At 39.0% G+C, this 22,357-nt stretch overlaps 1 protein-coding gene across 1 annotated transcript in view; it reads right to left on the reverse strand.

Annotated features, from left to right (window-relative positions):
- Positions 1-22,357, reverse strand: part of MLLT3 (MLLT3 super elongation complex subunit) — a 584,309-nt gene that overhangs the window by 242,373 nt on the left and 319,579 nt on the right. The window lies entirely within an intron of this gene.

Here is a 22,357-nt window from a genome sequence, read left to right on the forward strand (position 1 = left end):
ACAGGCCCCCTCCCCTTCGAGTTGCAGGACGTCCCTCCCCTTCGAGTTGCAGGGCGCCCCTCCCTCCTTCTGAGTTCCACGGACCTGCGCCTCCCTCCCTCTCTCTCCCCCCCCCCCCCCGAGTGCAAGCACGACCTGTCCTCCGGCAACCCCTCGCCTTCCTGTGTGCCGGCTGTAATTTAAAAATTCTTACCTCGGGGGTCTGGCGTCAGCAGTGAAGGCGAGCGGCGCTTCAGACTGCCTTCCCATGTGTCTCAGCTCTGCCTCTGGTCCCACCCTTCCGGAAACAGGAAATGAGTGCGGGACCAGAGGCAGAGCTGAGACACGTGGGAAGGCAGTCTGAAGCGCTGCTCGCCTTCACTGCAGATGCCAGACCCAGAGGTAAGAATTTTTAAATTACAGCCGGCACGCAGGAAGGCGAGGGGCTGCCGGAGGGCAGGTCGTGCTTGCACTCAGAGGGGACAGAGAGAGAGGGAGGGAGGCGCGGGGGTGTGGAACTCGGAGGGGCGGGGAGGGAGGGGCATCCTGGAACTCGAAGGGGAGGGGCATCCTGGAACTCGAAGGGAAGGGAGGGGCATCCTGGAACTCGAAGGGGAGGGGTGCCTGGAACTCGGAAAAAAGGGAGGGGGGGAGGTAGGGGGGCATGGAACTCAGAGGACAGAGAGGGAGGGAGGGTGGTAGAGAGGGGGCATGGATCCTTGCTAGCGCCCATTTCATTTCTTTCAGAAATGGGCCTCTTTTACTAGTGTATGTATAATATGCGCAGACCTGTTCATTTTCACCACAAAAGCAGCCTACCTGTACTGGCGAACCCTCCCCACTGCACATTTGTATGCAGAGATTTTGCAAAGGTAAGGGTGCTTGTACATCAGATTAAGAGCTGCATCTTACAACCTCTGTTACTCTTACATAGATTTATTTTATTTGTGATACCTGATACTCCCATCATTTGCCATAACAAAATATCATCATGACAGTTTACATAGATTAATATCATAGCAGTTTACATAAAACAAATCAGAAAAAATATTGTCAGCATTACACAAAGCATATGAAAAGCAATGACATCTAGATTAAAAAACAGTATCAAACAGGCAATACCAGGAGAGAAGCTGGATTTCACATGATCATTAACCTGGCAAGAAACGAATCAGAGACCAAGAGGAAAAGGAAAACTGCCAGTGTCTTGAGTTAAAACATTCCATTAAAGAAAAAAGATTATTAAAAATATGGCTGCTGAAAGAAGCAAATCTTAACCCCTGTCTTCAACATAGGATAAGACGATTCAACTCACAAACATCTGATATTGAATTGCAATGTGATGGAGAAAAGAAACTGAAAAAAAGCCACATGAGAAGCTTTTAATCTTAACTTTGATGGAGAGGTCTAACTAAAAATGCTGTTCTGAAGAGGACTGTAATGAGCACTGAGGATGACATGAAACTGAGTCAGGACAGACATCAATGCCACAGTATAAAGTACAGTGTCAGAAATCGATAACTAAAATTTAATTCTGCTCATAACCAAAAAGCCAATGATGTTCAAGGTAACTCTTTTTCTCTGCCTACCAGGTTAACATGCGGACCACAGAACCCTGAGGCAGGTTTCCGAAACGGCAGCCATCGTAGGTCGTGGTGCAAGAAAGACCCGCACAAGCAAAAAACAAATCATGAAAGCTAAGTAACTTTGCTAATTAACCTATTATAACAGACAAGTTACAAAGAAAAGAGGTTTTTGGCCGATGATGAGGAAGTCCAGTCTACAAAGCTAATATTTAGGCTGGCGGCTTCTCGAGGCCTTTTCCTCAATAACAATACTGAAGTCTTTTCCTACAGTCAGATGCATAGATGCTCTTTATTTGATATCCCCTCATTTTCTATATTTGAGTTTGATTTACAAGGACATAACTTCTATTCACATCTTTAGTTAGGCGGTAGCGCGGGGTACAAATGTAACAAAAAAAAGGCCATGAATAAATAAATAAATATAAATTTTGTCTGCAATATCATATATACAAAGCTCATGCTTTGTAAAATCTATTTAATTAAAGTGAAGTAAAATCTAAGGGCAAGGCCAAGCCTTTATTTATTTTTATTTTTTTTTTACAACTTAAGGAAGCACCACAAACTTATTAAGCTGCACTCCTGATTTGTACATATACATACCAGCTGAACTGTAATTTTGTTGCTGTTGTTTATAGTCCCCTTTGTACACAGGGACAACAAAAAGCTCAACAAAAATATACAGTTTTCTACTGACTTCTAGATCTACCTCTCTACGTCTGAAATTTCACTGGAAATCCAGGTTTCAAGTCTCAGTCTGCATGTCTGACACTGCTACCTGAAACTGAAAATGGCCAAGACTGAGTGTACTCTTTCCCCTACACCCACCTGTCCTCTTCTCCCAGTCTCTATATGTTTGTAGATAGCATTATCATCTTCCCTGTCTCCTCAGCTCATAATCTTGGAGTTATTGTTGACACCTCTTTCTTTCTCTGCACATATCCAACAAACTACTAAAATCTTCTGTTGCTTTCTCTATATCATCAAGATTTGTCCCATTATTTCTGAATATACTACCAAAAGCCTTATGCACAGTCTTATCACCTCCTGCTTCAACTAGAATGCTCTCCTCCAGGGAACTGATGGAGCTCTCCCTGTAAGAAACTAATCAGACTATTGTACTACTCTGATTCCAACTCTTGTCTCACTCTCTACCAGTGTGTTCAACAGAATGCCATGGTCAACAGTTTCGGAATGGAGAAGATTAATGGTACCTGGGTTCAATTCTCACTGTGGCTCCTTATGGCCCTGGGAAGTCATTTAACCCTCCATTTCCCCAGATACAAAACTTAGATAGTGACCCCACTAGACAGAGTACATGTAACATATAAACTGCTTTGGTTATACCACAGAAAGGCAGTACTGTATATCAAAAACCTGACCCTTACTGCAACCTGCTACTCACAGGTTTCCCCACTAAACCAATTCTCTCCCCTTCAATCTATTCAAAATTCTGCTGTATAACTTGTCTTTTGCCAGTGTTGCTACAATGACATAACACTTCTTCATCTTCTCCAACACCATGCCCAGACTCCATTCCTTCCATCTTGCTGAGTTATATGGCAAGAACAGACTTCCTGAATCATTGTGTTATGCTCTGTCTCTGGCCCTATTCAAATAAAGGATAAAAGTCCACCCTATTGAGGCTGCTTTTAACCCTTACTTATTTCACCCATTTAATGCCAGTGTTGTTTTAGTCATTTCCATAATAAGTAAAGGTTATAGATTTTAAAAAAAAAAAAACTTTGTTGAGATGGGAGAATAATATCTCAAAGATCTGGGAGAAATAGAAAAGCAGTGGGCAAAACTGAAAAGAGCTATTTTAAGGGCAACAAACATTTTTGCAAGGAAAGTAAATACAAGTAAGAGAAAAATGAAGGCTGATTCAGTCCTCAAAGTAGAAGCTGAAAAGGTAAGGAAAAAGAGGATATTCATAAACTATTAAGAGGTTGCAGAAATAGGAAGACAGGGAACAATACCTGGAAAAGTTAAGAGAAGCTGGTAAACGTAGTCAGAAAAGCAAACACACAAATAGCCAATATGGTAAAATGTGGGTACTACACTTTTTTTTCTAGACATATTTTATGACAGGAGGAAGTGCATTGTGAAACTCAAGGGTAAAGGGGAGGAATATATAGAAGCTGATAAAGGATAAGGCATAACTGCTTATCAGATATTTCTTATGAGGGGCTGGGAGTAGGACTACAGAAGACAAACAAAAATTGGAATTAAAGTGTGATAGACCTTGAACAATTTTCAGAGGACTGAGCTCATGAGGAGCTGGCTAAACTAAATGTGGATAAAGCGATAGGGCTGGATGGTATACATCCGAGGGTACTGAAGGATCTTGCGAAAGTTCTGGAGGCTCTGTTGTCTGACTTTAGAGTCAGATGTGGATCCAGAGGACTGGAGAAGGGCAGATATGGTCCATAAAGGAGGAAGGAAAGAGGCGCATTAGTCTGACCTTTGTGGTAAGTAAATTAATGGAAAAGATTCTCACTTCTAAAACAGAGAATTGTGAGGTTTCTGGAATCCAATGGATTGCAGGACCCAAGACAGAATGGTATTGGTAGAAGAAGGTATTGACAGAGAACCAGATTAATTTCTTTGACTGAGTGATCAGAGAGTTAAGTCGAGGGAATGAGCTAGATGCAGTGTACTTAGATTTAAGCAAAGCCATTCACACAGATGACATAAATAAACTGAGTGCTCTTGGTATGGGCCCTCAAGTGACTGAATGGGTTAGAAACTGGTTGAGTGGAAAGCAACAAAGGATAATAGTAAATGGAGCTAACTCTGAGGAAAGGGACATTACAAGTGGTGTATTGCAAGGATCGGTTCTTGGTCCAGTTCTTTTGAGCAATTTTGTAACAGACATCACAGAAGGGCTGTCTATTAAGGTCTTTGAAGACGATACCAAAATCTGCAATAAGGCAGATGCTCTTGATGGTGTAGATAAGAGAAAGGACCTAGGAAAGCTTGAAGAATGGTCCAGAATTTAGCAACCAAGATTTAATGCTAAAAAATGTAGGGTTATGCATTTGGGCTACAAAACCCTCAGGGAGTGGTACAGTTTAAGGGGTGAAGTACTTCTGTAAATGAAAGAAGAGTGGGACCTGAGGAAGACTGTATTTGATGATATTAAGGTGGACAAATGGGTAGAAAACACAACAGCAAAACCTAGAAAGATGCTTGGATGCATATGGTGAGGCATGGCCAGCAGGAAAAAGGAGGTGATAATGATGGGACCGCATTTTGAGTACTGTGTACAATTCTGGAGAATGCACCTTCAAACACATATGAACAGGATAGAGTCAGTCCAGAGGGCAGCTACTACAATGGCCAGTGGTCTTCATATGGGGACAAACTTAAAGATCTCAATATGTATATTTCAGAAGAAAAGCAGAAGAGGGGAGATAAGATAGTGACAAACACCTCCATGGCATAAATGCACAGAAGGCGAGCCTCTTTCAATTAAAAGAAGCTCCGGAAAGAGGGGGTATAGGATGAAAGTGAAAACGGACAAACAGAACAATAACCTAAGGAAATACTTCTTCAAAGAAAAGGAGATGAATTCATGGAGGTGGTTGAGATGAAGACTTATCTGATTTCAAGAAAGCTTGGGACAAACACACATGATCTCTAAGAAAGAGGAAGGGATAGTATAAGGTACAGAGAGACAGAATGGCAGACTGCTTTCATTTCTATATTTCCATGAAACTCCCTAATCTCTTATTTGTTCTATATGACTGCCTTGAATAAATTGTTCTCTCTTTAACATTTCTCTACAGGACTACCTACATCTAAGAGCCCTTTATAAAAGTGACAAGTAGTAGTAATTTTTATTTTTTATTTGTTACATTTGTATCCCACATTTCCCCAACTTTTTGCAGGCTCAATGTGGCTTACATATTACCGTTAACGGTGCTAGCCGATTCTAGTCTGAACAAATACATGGTATGAATGAATACAAAGTGATAATGTGGTAGAATGAGGTACATGTATGGTAGGTACAATTGGGGGGAACTTAAGAGAGGAAAATAATCCCTCTGTTGTAAGGTAGGATAAAATTTTAAAAGGCACATTTGATTCCAAATATCTCAAGTTCATGAAAACTGCTTTCAAAATGGCACATCTGAGCCCCAAAAATGGCTTAATAGCACATTTGACTACTACTACTATTTAGCATTTCTATAGCGCTACAAGGCATACGCAGCGCTGCACAAACATAGAAGAAAGACAGTCCCTGCTCAAAGAGCTTACAATCTAATAGACAAAAAATAAAGTAAGCAAATCAAATCAATTAATGTGTACAGGAAGGAGGAGAGGAGGGTAGGTGGAGGCGAGTGGTTACAAGTGGTTACGAGTCAAAAGCAATGTTAAAGAGGTGGGCTTTCAGTCTAGATTTAAAGGTGGCCAAGGATGGGGCAAGACGTAGGGGCTCAGGAAGTTTATTCCAGGCATAGGGTGCAGCGAGACAGAAGGCGTGGTCTGGAGTTGGCAGTAGTGGAGAAGGGAACAGATAAGAAGGATTTATCCATGGAGCGGAGTGCACGGGAAGGGGTGTAGGGAAGGATGAGTGTGGAGAGATACTCAACATTATAATGAGCCCAAAGACGCATTATAATGTTGAGATTTATTTCATCAGCAGCTACTCTTCCTTTCCAAGGAAAATGTTTGCTCTTATGGTTGCATCCTAATATCAAAGGGCACAGGAGATCATATCTATAAACCAAGATCAATTTGAAGAGAGTTTTATTCCAGCACTTTATTTAACAGGACTGCCTGAATTATAGGTCTAGTGAAACAGCAGTGAACCTACTGACAGATTAAGCTCTGTTTAAAATAATTTACCATCATTAAGGCCACCCCGCACTTTTAAGACATTTGAAAATTCCTAATTAGCAGACTGCCGATGGCAGCTTTAAAAATAATAAGCTACCAGAGACAGCCTAAATGAGCCCCCTTGAAGGAGAGGTTTTATTTATGGGACTCCAGCGTTCTTTGACTGTGCAGGTGTGGAGATTTCAGCCTGAGGCCTGCACACCAATACAGAAGACGGAGGGGTTTAAAGCAACAAGTTGTTTTCCAGATGGGAGCGATCAAAGAGGTATGATGTCAAGAAGGTGAAGCCACTTAGGTTAGTCTGCGTTTCCCCTTCCCCACGCAGCTATCGTTCTGCATACACTCAAAACAAAGCAAACAAACCTAGGAGCTGCTGCATCCATGTTGTCGTTCTTTATCGTGGGTAGTATTTTTATTTAATCTCGCTTATATTTTCAAACATGTCAGCGGGCTGTATTTTCATGAACAATGATAAGGATACAGAATAATTACCCCTGACGCAGCTTTGGCAAAATGGGGGTTCCCTGTCGAGTATTAGGGATTTACTGGTAGCAGACACAAAGATATGCAGTGTGAAGACATCATCAGATAAGTAGTTTGAAATATTCACCTGTCTGGGATTATAGTGACCGTGACTTTGTTTTTCTAACCTGTGGATGTACAAGTGGTTTTTACTCTGTTTTGGGAATGAATTATATTGATGGACACTACAGTGAGTGGAGGTTTTTTTTTTTTTTTTTTTAAATCTGTGATGGTGTGCTGTGCTCAATGCCTTAAACCTTTGGTGGCTCGAATGGTAAAGCTGAGATCTTTTTTTCTCCGTTTTTTTTTGGGTGTGCAGATTGAATGGTGCCCATTACAGAGTTAATCCACTTGTTGGATAATTATTTTTTTTTGTATAGATTTTACAGTATAAGTCATCACAAGGACAAAATATAAAAACACCAATGGTCTGCATTAGGGGTTTATGGTCCATTTAGTTATGTTTAAACAAATGAGAGATCTGCATGAAAAAAAATATTTATTTTTATTATTTTCACTTATGAAAATCACTTGTCCCTGAAACATGCTCAACACAGATTAATCCATTTATACAAAAGAGGTGAAGATGAATTCTATGTACTTCCAATCTTTATAATACCAGGCTTCCCAAGGCAGATTACAACAGTTAAGATGAGCCCATCAGTACGCAGGATATCCTCACTGAAATTTGGCCATGTATTACTCTATTATATAGAACAGAGTAGAAAAATGAGCACAAAATATAGCTTTTATTAGCACTGTTTCCACCAGCTACAATATTTTTGAAGCTGTTTTAGTGATATTCAGTTTTGATTTCATATTTATATCTACATATGGGAAGCTGTCAAATAGGTAAAAAAAAATATTTTGTATGGACCTCGCATAGGCAATCCATTATTTCTAATCATCTTTTACTATTTCTCTCAATAGTGTTTGCTATCGTTTTGGGTGAGCTAGTGTGGTGGCAATCTCCATCTACTGTCTCCTGTTCTCAAATCTAACCACCTTGGGAGTGATGTTTAGGTCCAGGGATCATCAGTGCTGATGTATTCAACTCTCCACACAACACAGGAGATAGACATCTGGTTCCACTTCCTTCTGGACTTGTGACTCAGTATTTTTACTATTTACAGTTCCTTTCCATAAGGGTGATGTCCTAACTGAAGCAACTCTTGAGCAAAATTTGTAAAATTATGCATGATATTTCCATACCATAAAGATAAGTCCAGGAGAAAAATATATCACATATAATTTGGTGTTGGGTATTTGTACAAAAAAAAAATGTAAATAAATAACTCAGCCTCCTAGTGGCACAGGGGTTCTTTCGAGGCCTTTGATACCCATTTTCCACCGGATTCTATATATTGCACTAGAGATATGTGCCAAAATCCAAGCACATTCTATAACAATGTGCATAACATAATTGACTTAATAAGCTAATTAACATTGATAACAGCTCTTAAGAAGTAACAATGAGAAATAATTGTCAGAATTTACGCACACAACTCGCTAAGCGCATTCTGTAACAGAGTGTGTCTAACTTCTAATGTGCACAGGCAAAGGGGCATGGTTCTGAGCGGGGGAAATGGGCGTTTCGTGGGCGTTCTGAAATTTACATGCATTGTTCTAGAATATAGCCCAGTGCACCTAAATCTGCACACCAGAATTTACGCCACATTTTTGCTGGTGTAAATGGATGCATGGAGTTTTAGGTACTAGCGTGCCAACTAAGCGTATTCTATATACTGCGCCTAACTCTAGGCACAGTTTATAGAATACACTTAGTCAGCACTGATTTCTGCGCCAATTTTTAAGTGCCATATATAGAATCTCTCACTTCATGCATAATTTTTCTATGTGCTAATTGTTAAAGAGCAGTCAGCCTGATTTTGCAATGCAGTAACTCATTTAGGCAATGGAAAAGGAGGCATTAGTGGTTACTAAGGAAAGGTTGACTGGGTGGGCCATTTGGCCCATATCGGCCATCATGCTTCAATAGTTATCATCATAAGATATGGTTATAAGAGCTCAAGTGGCGTGCAGAAGCACAAAGCTAGTATGGGATTTCAAACATGCTGGTTTTAGTAGAATGAGGGAGTGTCTGAAGAAAGAGCTAATGAGATGGGTAGACATAGGGAAAGTGGAAAGACAGTGGTCCAAGCTGAAAGCAACTATAAATATGGCATTTGTATGAAAAATTAAAAAAAGTGAAAGAAAAAGTGGCTGAAAACAAGTGGCTGAAAAAATGAAGGGAAAAGAGGTGGCATTCAAGAAATGAGAACATAAGTATTGCCATACTGGGACAGACCAAAGCTCCATCAAGCCCAGAATCCTGTTTCCAACAGTGGCCAATCCAGGTTACAAATACCTGGCAAGATCCCAAAACAGTACAATACATTTTATGCTGCTTACCCTAGAAATAAGTAGTGGATTTTCTCAAAGTCCATTTTAATAATGGCTTATGGACTTTTCTTTTAGGAAGCTATCCAAACCTTTTTAAAATCACGTTAAGCTAACTACTTTTACTACATTCTCTGGCAAAGAATTCCAGAGTTTAATTACACGCTGAGTGAAGAAAATTTTTCTCTGATTTGTTTTAAATTTATAACTTCCAGCTTCATTGCGTGCCCCCTAATCCTAGTATTTTTGGAAAGAGTAAAAAAGCGGATCATGTCTACCCATTCCACTCCTCTTATAATTTTTCAAAATCCTCTTGCAATTTAACAACTTTGAATAACTTTGTGTCATCAGCAAATTGAATTACCTCACTAGTTACTCCCATCTCTAGGTCATTTATAAATATGTTAAAAAGCAGCGGTCCCAGCACAGACCCCTGGGGAACCCCACTAACTACCTTTTTCCATTGAGAATACTGACCATCTAACCCTATTCTCTGTTTTCTATCTTTTAGCCAGTTTTTAATCCACAATAGAACACTACCTCCTATCCCATGACTCTCCAATTTCCTCTGGAGTCTTTCTTGAGGTACTCTGTCAAATGCCTTTTGAAAATCCAGATACACAATATCAACCAGCACACTTTTATCCACGTTTGTTCACCCCTTCAAGCAAATGTAATAGACTGGAGAGACAAGATTTCCCTTCATTAAATCCATGTTGGTTTTGTCCCATTAATCCATGTTTTAGAATATGCTCTGTAATTTTGTTCATTAAAATAGTCTCTACCATTTTGCCTGGCACTGACATCAGGCTCACCGGTCTAGAATCTCCAGGATCACCTCTGAAACCTTTTTTAAAATATAGTGTTACACTGGCAACCCTCCAGTCTTCCAGTACCATGCTTGAATTTAAAGATAAATTACATATTACTAACAATAGTTCTGCAAGTTCATTCTTCAATTCTATCAGTATGCAGTATACAGAAGAATGGAACAAGAGAAATACAGAAAAAATTACTGGGTAAAACTCAAAGAATCAAAGAGGAATATTCAGCTAGCAAAAGCACAGGCAGACTAAAAAGCGACTAAAGAGAGGTAACAAGACTTTTTTTCAGATCATTTGTGGAAAAGAGAAAGGCTAGAAATGAAAGAGTTAAAGATACTGAGATCCACTATGTTGACAGTGATGAGGAAAAATTAAAAACCAAGCTTAAAAGAACCGCCTCAAAAATCCCATATAGAAACACCAGAGTGGTGAGCCTAATTGAGCCTCTGAGAACAAAAGCTGGTCAAGTCCACTTAGTTACTCCTCAAGACTTACCTGTAGAACACATGGGCATAGACCATTCTTGTTCCACAAACTATGAAAAAAGTAGCAAGTGCACAAAAAGTCACTCACCAGATGGCGAAAATTGGTACGGTATGGACACAGTCCAATTTTAGAGACCATGAGTCAGTCCACAGCTGAAATAATGCAAAAAGGCAACAGGGCCTACTTTTGCTCTGAAGGGTTCAATTGTCCTCTTAATCACTCCTGCAAATCCCAGGTGCTAACACTCCTGCCTCAGAGCAGGTGTAAATGCAGACTTTTTGGGTTTTGTTTTTTTTTAACTGTGTACTGGCCTTGCAAATTCAGAAGAACATGCATATGTTTCCATCCTTTCCAAATCACACCCCTGTCAAAACTGTATATACATATGGTGATATTTTGCTGAACAAGATTGTTTCTTGGAATGTAGTTTTTTTAAAAAATTTGAATAGATATAAAAAGAAAAAATTGTGTGCTGCAGATCAACACATGTATGTAGTAACTTTTTAAAAATCGCTACTTAGAAACATGGGGCATCTCAAAAAGATATAGTGGAATTAGGAAAGGAACAGAGAAGGGTGAAGAAAATGATAAATGGGATGGGACGACTTCCCTATGAGGAAAGGCTGAAGCGGCTAGGGCTCTTCAGCTTGGAGAGAAGACAGCTGAGAGGAGATATGATAGAGGTCTATAAAACAATGAGTGGAGTGAAACAGGTGGACATGAATCGATTGTTTACTCTTTCTAAAAATACTAGAACTAAGGAGCACACACTGAAGTTACAAACTTAAAACAAATCGGAAAAAATATTTCTTCACTCAACTCAACTCTGGAATTCGCTGCCAGAGAATATGGTAAAAGCAGTTAGCTAAGCGGGGCTTTAAAAAGGTTTGGATAGCTTCCTAAGAAAGACGTCTATAAGCCATTATTAAGATGGATTTAGGGATAATCCACTGATTATTTCTAGGATAAGCAGCATAAAATGTATTGCACCATTTTGGGATCTTGCCAGGTACTTCTAACCTGGATTGGCCACTGTTGGATGCTGCAGTCTGTCCTAGTACGGCAATGCTTATGTTCTTATGGGGCATTTACATCTGTAGATGCACAGCCACTTATAAGTGTAAATGCCACACAAGTTTACTAAAATGATCTCCCCTTAAGAGTCCCAGCATAATATTTGATAGAAAAACAAATAATGAGCATAAAGAGGAGGAAGTGTAGACAGGACAAATTTCTAGGCAAAGTATAAGAAGTCTGAATGAATTTTTATGTATGAAAGACACTTAATATCAAGCTGGAATATATGAATTAGATGAGTAATGTATATATATTAGCCTTTTTGCTAAGAACAAGATTGGGTGCTATTTTATGCATGACATAATTGAATCATTTCCATTTAATTTTGTTTTCATGTCTGTTGTGTTATTGTTGTTCTTATACTTTTTGTATGAAGTGTTATCTGCTTAGAATTTTAGATAATGTGAAATACAAATACATTATTATTATTACTACTATAAGCAAGTTCTGCAATATTGCAATGGGGGAAAAAAGCCTTGCAGTATTTATCTGTCATCTCAGTTTCTATTTCACTTAAATACAACACATAAATATGTTGTACTTTCCGACAGTGGTGTAGCTACATGGGGCCACAGGGCCTGGCCCCCCCCCCCCCCAATTTCTTCCAGGCCCCTGGTTTTGCTGGCGGGGGTCCCTAACCCCTGCCACCTGAAGCCTTGTCCAGCACCAGTCTCTGGTGCCACCGAGTTGCCTGTCCTGCTCTCTCTTCCCCCTCACGTCCTGCACGCTCCTTTTAGTGAAATTGAGCATGCTCAGTTTCACTTAAAGGAGCATGCAGGACATGAGAAGGAAGACAGAGCAGGACAGGCAAAGCAGCGGTGCTGGAAACCGGCGCTGGACAACACTTCAGCTGGCAGGGGCTGGGACCCCCGCCAGCCAAGGTATTTGCTGCAGCAGTGGGGGAGGGGGCAGCAGGACAAAATGTGTCCCCCTACCTCAGGCTCTGGCCCCCTCCCACCACAAAGTCTGTCTACTGCCCTGCTTTCCGAAATTAAAAAAGAGTATGTTTGCAGAAATAGCAAGAGATATTCAAAGTATCAGTTTCGAAGGCTCAGCACAGCAGAAATTTTCTGCACTCTGACTTATGCAATTCAAGCTAAAGGAATAAAGGGAAATGGACAGACTGGATGGCAAAGAAGTGACTACTGTTAATAGAACATAGACCACATTTTAAAAGACCTGCTTTCTTTTACTAACTACAGTGCACTGCTTCATGTGTGCTGTTTGTGGCCTGTTATTGCATGAAACATTCACAAAAATGCATGATGGTAATCGCTTATTGAAAGCTATGGTCACAACAGATGTCCAGGATGCTGTGACATATTCCTCCAGTAACCTGACAAGAAAAGAATTAAGAAACCAAGAGGAAAAGGAAAACTGCCAGCGTCTCGAGTGATTAAACATTAATGCAGACTGACAGCTGTCACATTTTTCAACCCTAAAACCTGTACACATTTACTCAAGAGGAAACAAAATTCAATGCTAGAACTTATTTTTAATTTATGTTTATAACTTTCTGTGTTCATTTGCAGACAAAAGCAAAGAAGCAAGAGATGATCTGGAAAATTTTCATCAATAAGTTAGTCAAAGCCCAGCTTCCCAGGCTGGTAGGTCTTGCAAAGAATCCCACGAGATGTCTTTTTGCTTCACATTTTCCTACCATTTGCAAACAAATAGAAACAGTACATTAGCTGAAAACTCATAATGTGGGTTTTCCAGGCTCTAGGTATACCATTCTGGCAGACTTCTACGATTTAAAAATTATATGCGATATATTTTATGAATATTAACTTTCATGTATGGCAGGAAATAGATAGTCAAAAGAAAAATTGCCAACAGTAATTCTGCATGCAAGCCGGAAAAATTCAACTGCTCTTAAGCATCATTTCTAAAACCAGGGAAAACAAGAAAGGAGGCAGTCTGAAAGGAAATCTGAGCCAGTACAAGTATCAGTTTCTCCTAACTACATTATATTTTGGGCACAAAATTCCCTTTATTATTTTTCCTTTCATTTTAACGGTCTATGGCATCAATCTTTGTCAATTACACTAACAGACCAATTCACCCTCATCTTCTAAATAAACCTCAGACACACAGCCATAAAAAGTTTGAATCGAGCCCAAGATAGCTGGCAAAAATCCAAACATCTGTATCAGGATACTTGCTCAGAATGAATACTCAGTTTATTCCACCACTCTCATTACGGATGTGAAAGAAACATGAAATTAATGTGCATCAACTATCAAATACTGCTAAACACAAGTGACTTGACAAGTTGACAACTGCCTACCCGAGTACTATACATGCTTTTTAGAAACCAAGTTAGTGAATGCAAAAGCAAAGACAATTTAAGCTAGAATCCCTCTGGCACACTGCCCCACATAATGGTTCTTCTGGCCTTCGGTTTAAGTGCAGGAACACACAGTCAAGCCAAATGACTGAAAATGAAGGGTCTTCATATGAAAGCTCACTGACAGATTATGGCACACAACTTTCAACCCAGAAGTCTGGAGGAGCAAAATCTACGGCACTTCTGCTACACAAACTGTCACAATCCATGTCACGTACTGTAAATGAAATAGTTATCCATCATGCAAGAATATAAGGACCTTGTTCTGTCTCACTTACAAGCAAATCTTGTCCAACTTAAGGGTCCTTCTACTAAACCAAGCTCAAAAGTGGCCGGCACTGCTTGTAACTTGTGAACTGCAGCCATTTTTAGTACAGCGGTAAAATGGCCGCATTTGTATATTTTCCTGAAATGGCCAAGCTCTAATTTCGCAATTAGCCCGTGGCCATTACCGCCACCTATTTACCTACTCTCCGCCCACAGACATGCCCCCAGCGCCAAAAAAAAATAGAAACCATTTTCAGTGCGGGATAAGCACTCGCCAATCTGCACACTATCACGGGACACCTCAGCGCACCCTGTGGCAGTGCTTTTTGGCACACGGCAGGAACGCACTAGTGCCTACCATGACTTGGGAAAAGGGCTCCTATGTATTTATTTTAAAAAAATTATATATATGCAAGGGAAAACTCACAATAGTTCATATACAATAACATAATATGCAAAAGAAAGAGGGGAAAAAACATGCTATATGATTCTCTATTGTAGGGAAGAAAAACAGCTATGAAGGGAAAAATATAGAAGGTATTGTTGGATAGGAATTAATAATATTATGGAGGAAGCTGTCAACATGGACTACTGTAATGATATGCTATTTTACTGTTAACTCATTATAAGTATCTAGGTCTCACTGCAATAAGTGGGACCTGTGTTAAAACAGCACAAGTTAGTGATAAAATAGCATGTCTTATCAGTAGTCCATGTTGATAACTACACCCCTATATTTAGCATCTAACATAAAAGAAAATCTCTCCTGAGTTCCATATAGATTTGGGCACTCCAAACACAGACCAAGGAACACCCAATGAGATTCGGGCACTCCAAACACAGACCAGGGAACACCCAATGTGAAAACTATTTTTTATTGATGATTCTTGATGACTCAACAAGACACCGTGTTTCGGCATGAAAATGCTCGCCTCAGAAGTCTCATGAAAATGTTGTGTTGTAAAAATGGGTTAAATCTTCAACAACTGATGGCTAAAAAAGGTCTTGTGAAAGACAGTTGTTTAAAAAGAAAGCTTTAAATTTCAAAGATGTGCGAGACTTAGAGAACCATAAGGATGGAGACATTTTTCCAGCATGGGAGAGGGGATGTTGATAATTTACTGTGACTTGAACAAGAGTGGATTCACAAGTTAAATTCACACAAATCAGTGTTTCCCAACTCCAGTCCTGGAGAACCCCTTGCCAGTCAGGTTTTCAAGACATCCACAATGAATATGCATGAACTTGATTTGCACACAATATGCAAATCTCTTTCATGCATATTTATTGTGAATATCCTGAAAACCTGATTGGAAATGGGTACTCTAGGACCGGACTTAGGAAACACTTGCTTAAATAATGATAGATTCACTGGACCATTTTTTTTAAATTTTAATTAATCGGTTGTAAGAACATCCAATCGGGTGTCATTTAGAGGACGCTATCTCATGAGTAGTGACACCACTGGGGCTGAAGGGCTGTAGGCTGATTAAAAGCAGCTTTGTTTAGACTGTGCTTGGAATGAATGCAAGACTTACTGCATGAAAACAAAAGGTGAAGGTCTTTATACCTGCCAATATAGAGCCTTTCTGACAGATATTTTAAACTAAAGAGAATAGTTAAGGTGGTTATGACCATAACACATGTTATTTGCCCCTTGGCACATTATATTATTTAAACACATGTTAATATCATTAAGGGAAAGGGAATGAGACTTATATACTGCCTTTCTGTACTTTATATACTGTGGTTTTTTCCAACTACATTCAAAGTGGTTTGCATATTATATACAGGTACATATTTGTACCTGGGACAATGGAGGGTTAAGTGACTTGCCCAGAGTCACAAGGAGCTGCAGTTCCCCAGGATCAGAGTTCGCTGCACTAACCACTAGGCTACTCCTCCACTCTACTAACTATGGTAGACATAGTAATGAGATGCAAAGTATGTAAATACATGCAAAACACCTCATTACTCTGTAAACTGAATAATGCAGCTTGCAGTGAAAAACCACAAGCTGCATTATTTCTGGAAAACGCCATTAAAAGTCGATGTCATTTTTCCTGGCTGGGAGCATTGGGCCACTTCTGAAAGAGGCTGGCCCTTAGTGTTTCCCACCTCCTCCTGCCCCTCCCCAGTAGAAATATCCCCCTCCTAAATTTCCCCCCAAAAGACCCCTTCTCCTCCAAAGTCCAACCCCCTCATATAGTTCCCCCGCCCCCATGTTCACCTTTAGAAATCCCTGGGGACTAGTGAGTATGGGGCAGAAAGAATCCTCAGTCACTCCTGCCCCTGTTGGTGCTGGGTTCAAAATGGTGCAGATGACTCTAGCACATGTGTAAACCCAGTAATTCATCCCAATCACATCTCTATGCAGTTTGCAAAGCTTGGTTTCCAGAAGTGACTGCACTACCATTCTAGGCGAATCACTAATTTACAACTATAAATAACATTAAAATAAACATTAAAACATTATACAAATAAAACAATAAACTTAGAAAAAGCAGACACAAGCAGCAAAGAAAGCACTGATAGTGAGCCACAAGAACAAGACTATCTGCTGATCTAAACACTCTATGTGAAAACTTGTTTTAACAATAAAGCTTTTAACTACTTTTTTCTTAATATATCTTTATTAACTCAGAACAGAGTAAAAGAAAAAAAAAAGCCTGACATATGACGTCCAAATACAACAACATATTGGTAATAGAATCATAAAATACAATGCATTTAACTTTACAGAAGTGCTCAGGTAGACAGTAGGACACATACCCAACCCTGAGTGATTTTTTTTCAATACTCCCCAAATCAAATACATAAAATAAAATAAAGCAAATAAGAAATTAGAAAATAGAAGGAACCCCCCCAAAGTAAACCCTATCCCCTTCCCTCTTAACCTAGACTGGATCTCCCCCGGGAACGGACATATTAACATATCATTGCCAAAGGTCACGATACTGACGCTTTTGTAAAGATTGCGCTGTCTTAAGCTGCTGCAAGATTCACTCTGCCATTTCTGTCATATCAGTGTGCCATACCTTGGTAGAATTCAATTCAAATCAGGTCTTATACACCGCTAAAATCCCCTTTCCAGGGTTCAGTGCAGTTTACATCAATTAGTTTACATTAGTCAGTACAGCACAAGGGAAAGCAAACCAATAATCAGTGAGAAGATACAAAAACATAAAAAAAAACAGTCCTGTAAGCAGTTCTAGGGTATAATACTGTAATGGTTGATCATATAACAGTCTTTGGGAATAAGAAAGTTTTTAGCTTCTTCCTAAAGCTAAGGTAGTTGTTATCTGCCCTTATAACAATGGGAAGGGAGTCCCATAGAGAAGTTCCTGATACAGGGAAGAGCAAGCTAAAAGTCTTCTTGAGTGTGATTCCCTTACAAGTCAGAGATGATAGGAATAATTGTTCTTTTAGTCTATTGGATCAAGCTAGACATGATAATGATATGTCAATCAACAGACAATATGTGATGCCATACAAAATTTGAAAAACTATACAAGCGACTTTAAACCTGATTCTTTCTGTTATGGGAAGCCAGTGCAATTTAACCAGATATGATGAGACACTGCTATATCTATTTAATTTGAAAAGCAATCTTGCTGCAATATTCTATATTATTTGCTATTTCTTCAGATATTGGGACTTAATACTAAAAAATAGTAGTCAAGATGTGACAAGATCAGTATTTGAACCAGTAGAGTGAAGGCCTTCTGGTCAAAAATAACCATACTAGTCTTAGCTGCCTCATTTTAAATAGGGCTCTAGAGCATGAAAGAGATGGATGAGGGGAGATATGATTGCAGTCTACAAAACCCTGAGTGGTGTAGAACGAGTAGAAGTAAATCAATTTTTTACTCGTTCCAAAAGTACAAAGACTAGGGGACACTTGAGGAAGTTACATGGAGATACTTTTAAAACAAATAGGAGGAAATATTTTTTCACTCAACGAATAGTTAAGTTCCGGAACTCTTTGGCGGAGGATGTGGTAACAGCAGTTAGCGTATCTGGGTTTAAAAAAAGTTTGCACAAATTCCTGTGGAAAAGTCCATAGTCTGCTATTGAAACAGATATGGGAAGCAACTGCTTGACCTGGGATTTATAGTATGGAGTGTTGCCACAATTTGAGTTTCTGCCAGGTACTTGTGACCTGGCTTGGCCACTGTTTGAAGAACAGAATACTGGGCTAGATGAACCATTGGTCTGACCCAGTATGGCTACTCTTATGTTCTTATGTTATGTTCCATAGTTGATTGATATGGGAGGAAAGTGTTAGGGAGGAATCAAGAAGAACCCTGAGCACTCTATCTTCAGATTGCACTTCAAATGTATTGTTATTAGACACTGTTATTGAGGAGGGGACCTCAGCCTCTGGATTTTGCAACCACAGAATTTTGTTTTTCTGCACATTCAATTTTAGCTTATTTGTCAGGGCCCAATTCTGGATAGCTTTCACCCTGCTGTTACAGGCTGAGTTGAATTGTGATTAGAAGGGGATTTTAGTAAGAGAACTAAAATGTTGACAACATAAGACAATAATTCACCTAGCCCCAGGTATATTGAACCAGGAGAGGACATAAAGAAGTTAAACAGAATTAGGGAAAGCAGGGATTCTTAACGGACCCCCACATTTTGGAACCAGAAGTGGGAAAGTTGTTGAATTTGATAGAATTCACTAAAACATTTATAAACAGATCCTGAGATACCTACTTGATCCAACCACTTTAGCAGCATTATGTGATCAACTGCATCGAAAGTTACCAAAATATCGAACTGGAGTAATATTACGTAATCACCCTTGAATAGATGCTGTTTAACGTATGTGGTTAGGGCAAGCAGTAAGGCTTCCATACTATGTGAAGATCTGAAGCCAAACTGTGATCAGTTTAGAATGGGGAATCTAAGTATACAGAAAATTGCTTGCTAATGTAATTTTCAAACATCTTCATGAAGAGAGGTATACTAGCCACTGGGCAATAGTTTGCGGTCGAGATGATGTCTAATAACGAGCCCTTCAGCAAAGGTGTAAGGACAATTATGCCCATGAGGAAGAGAGCCTGTCACTAAAAGCCCGTTAAGACTGGTCATTAGCCATTGAACTACTTCGGTTGGAACTGATGGGAAAAGAGTTGGGACAGTGATCAAGGAAGCAATGAACATTTTAACAGCAGTGATTTTACTTCACCCCATGCTAGCAGTTGAAAGGAGGCCCAACTTTGGTCTGCCTTATCTCACAGAGTGGTACATATGCCAGTATCTGGGCCCATATCCAAGTCTGATGTATTTTTCACAGCTGGGTTGACTTTATTCATGACATTTATACCCCACATTAGCCTGAAATAGACTCAAGTTCAATGTGGCTTACAAACCATCAAACAATAAGTGAATAAAGCATAATAATGTACAGAATATAACACAAATTACAATAACTTCAAGAAGCAAATTAATACATGCACAGTAAGTAACCAGGGATTTAGACTATCTCAAGGACAAACAAATAAGGGTGGATAGGTGAGAGCTTAATTAGGCAGGACTAAATTGGAAGAAAAAAAAGGATGAAACAAGATTAAGAAAAGGATGTGGGTAAAGTTCAAATACAGTTCTTCATATTCAGAAAGGCCTGACTGAAGAAATGTTTTTTTAGAAGACTTCTAAAAATCAGGTAATCATCTGTAAACTTGATTGATTTAGGAAGAGAATTCCAAATTTTGGTGCCTTGATAGGAAAATCAGCAGAGTGAATTGTTTTCAATATAATATTCTTACAGATAGGGAAAATGTAAGACAAGATATTCTCTAGATGACGAAATAGCATTACGAGGGGGTAATTCAATAAGATTATTCATATATGATGGGGCTTGACCAAACAGGATTTGGTGAATGAAAACACATAATTTGAAAGATATTCTATCTCTTACTGGTAACCAATGTAGCTCATATAAAAGAGGAGTGATTTTGGCAAAGTGAGGAGATCTACATATAAGATGAGCAGCAGTATTTTGAGCAGTTTGTAATTTTTTGAGAAGGCCACCTTTAAAGTCCAACATAGATGGAATTACAATAGTTGAATCTGTTGAGGACAAGGGATTGAACCAAAGTATGAAAGACAGATTAAGAGAAAAATGGCCTCAATCTCTTTAGCTTCCAAAGTGAGTGAAAGACACTTGAGGTCAACTTAGAGACTTGGTTTTCAAGGGTGAGGAAACAATCTATTTTCTCCTAAAGTTAGCTAAGAAGGTGTTAAGCACAGTGTCTGTACTTTAAGAGGGTCTAAAACCAGATTGTGAACTATGCAAAATGGCATGAAGCTGTAGATATTCCATAAGTTGGTGTATGACAAGTCCTTCCATTACTTTTACAAGAACAGGAACTGAGTCTATATTTGGAAACTAAACTTATGTTAGTTTGGGTATTTTTAGGTATAGGAGTCAAAATAATACAGCCATTGTCAAAGGGAAAGAAACCTTGAGACAACATCAAAGTAAGATTCGAGTGTAAATGATGTAAGAATAAATAAGGAGCTGACTCGAAGAGATAAGTAGGGCACGTATCAGCATGTATCAAGCAGACAGTGTGAATTTGCATATTTGCATAATGCATAATTGACCTGATCAGTAGTGATTGGATGAAAAACAGACCAGATTCTATCTGCTTGAGAATGAGGCAGTAAAGGATCATGTAAATAGAGGAAATATTCTATAGAAGAAAGGGTTTGTTAAGTTGTAGTCTGATTTCAGCTATTTCCATTTAAAATAAGTAGCCAAGTGGTCAGCAGTAGATGTGAGATTGAATTGGTTATTAATTGAGTGTCCAATAAACTACTAACTAATGAATAAAATTTCCTTGGGTTGACTACTGTATCAAAAATGAATTTGGAATAGTAGGAGGTTATCGCTTTGGAGATCATACCCTTGTAGTTTTCCAAGTGTTTTTTTCCAAGTGATCCATTGTTCAGTAGATTTGTCCTTGGCCCAAATTCTCTCCGGTCTCCTGCATTTACGTTTCATTTGTAAAAGATCATCATTGAACCAAGGAGATATACTTTTCAGACGAGATTTGACAGTCACAGGTGCAATAACATCAAAGACTGCTTTACAAGTATCATTCCACTGCTCAGAGAAGGTTTTGAGGTAAGCAATGCACTGAATGACTCATTGGAACAGAATTTTAAACGGTCAATTTTACCTCTAGTTTTAAAGGAATGTAAAAAATTTCAGGATTTGGAATGACAGTTTATTTCCTTCCAGTGCAATTTGAAAAAGAGGCTACTGTAATCTGACCAAGGCATTGGGATCCAATGAAAATCTGAGATGAAAAAAGTAGTTGGGTCTGTAAATTTTATTGCTAATATATCTAATTGATGACCTTTAACATGAGAGGACATTCCACTGAAAAGCGAGAATTGCCAAACATTAAGGAATTCTAGGAAATTCTTGGTGTATTGGTTGGTAATGTTTTCAAGATGTAATTTAACATCTCCAACCATAAAGATATTAACATTATTAATAAATACATTGGAGATGAATTCAGTTAATATCAGCCTCATCTAAGTTCCAACAATGAGGGTGATATAACATTAGAAGGCAGATAAGGTTTAAATAAAGAATCACTAGATACAGAACAAGTAGCAATTTCCAGATTAGATTGGAATTCAGAGATCGTTTTTACCTCAAATAAAGATTTATAGATGATAAACCACCTCCCCCTTTTTATGTTTAGCTCTAGGGAAATGAAGAACAGAATGACTAGGTGGGCATACATCTAGAATAATAGGATAATCATTTGCGTGTAGCCAAGTTTCACAGATTATAACAAAATCAAATTGAGCATCAATTATCCAATCTTTAATAATTACTGCTTTGTTAACAACCGATCGAGCAATGACATAACCTAGACACAGAGAAAAGAACAAGTAAAATTGCTCGACAGTGGGACTTTAAACAAGTGACATTCATTACAAAAGGTTTTCGAGCCTTTTTTAGTAAGATCTTTAGTAGAACGCACAATGTTTGG

The sequence above is a fragment of the Microcaecilia unicolor genome, chromosome 2 (genome assembly GCF_901765095.1).
Source record: "Microcaecilia unicolor chromosome 2, aMicUni1.1, whole genome shotgun sequence".
NCBI lineage: Eukaryota > Metazoa > Chordata > Amphibia > Gymnophiona > Siphonopidae > Microcaecilia > Microcaecilia unicolor.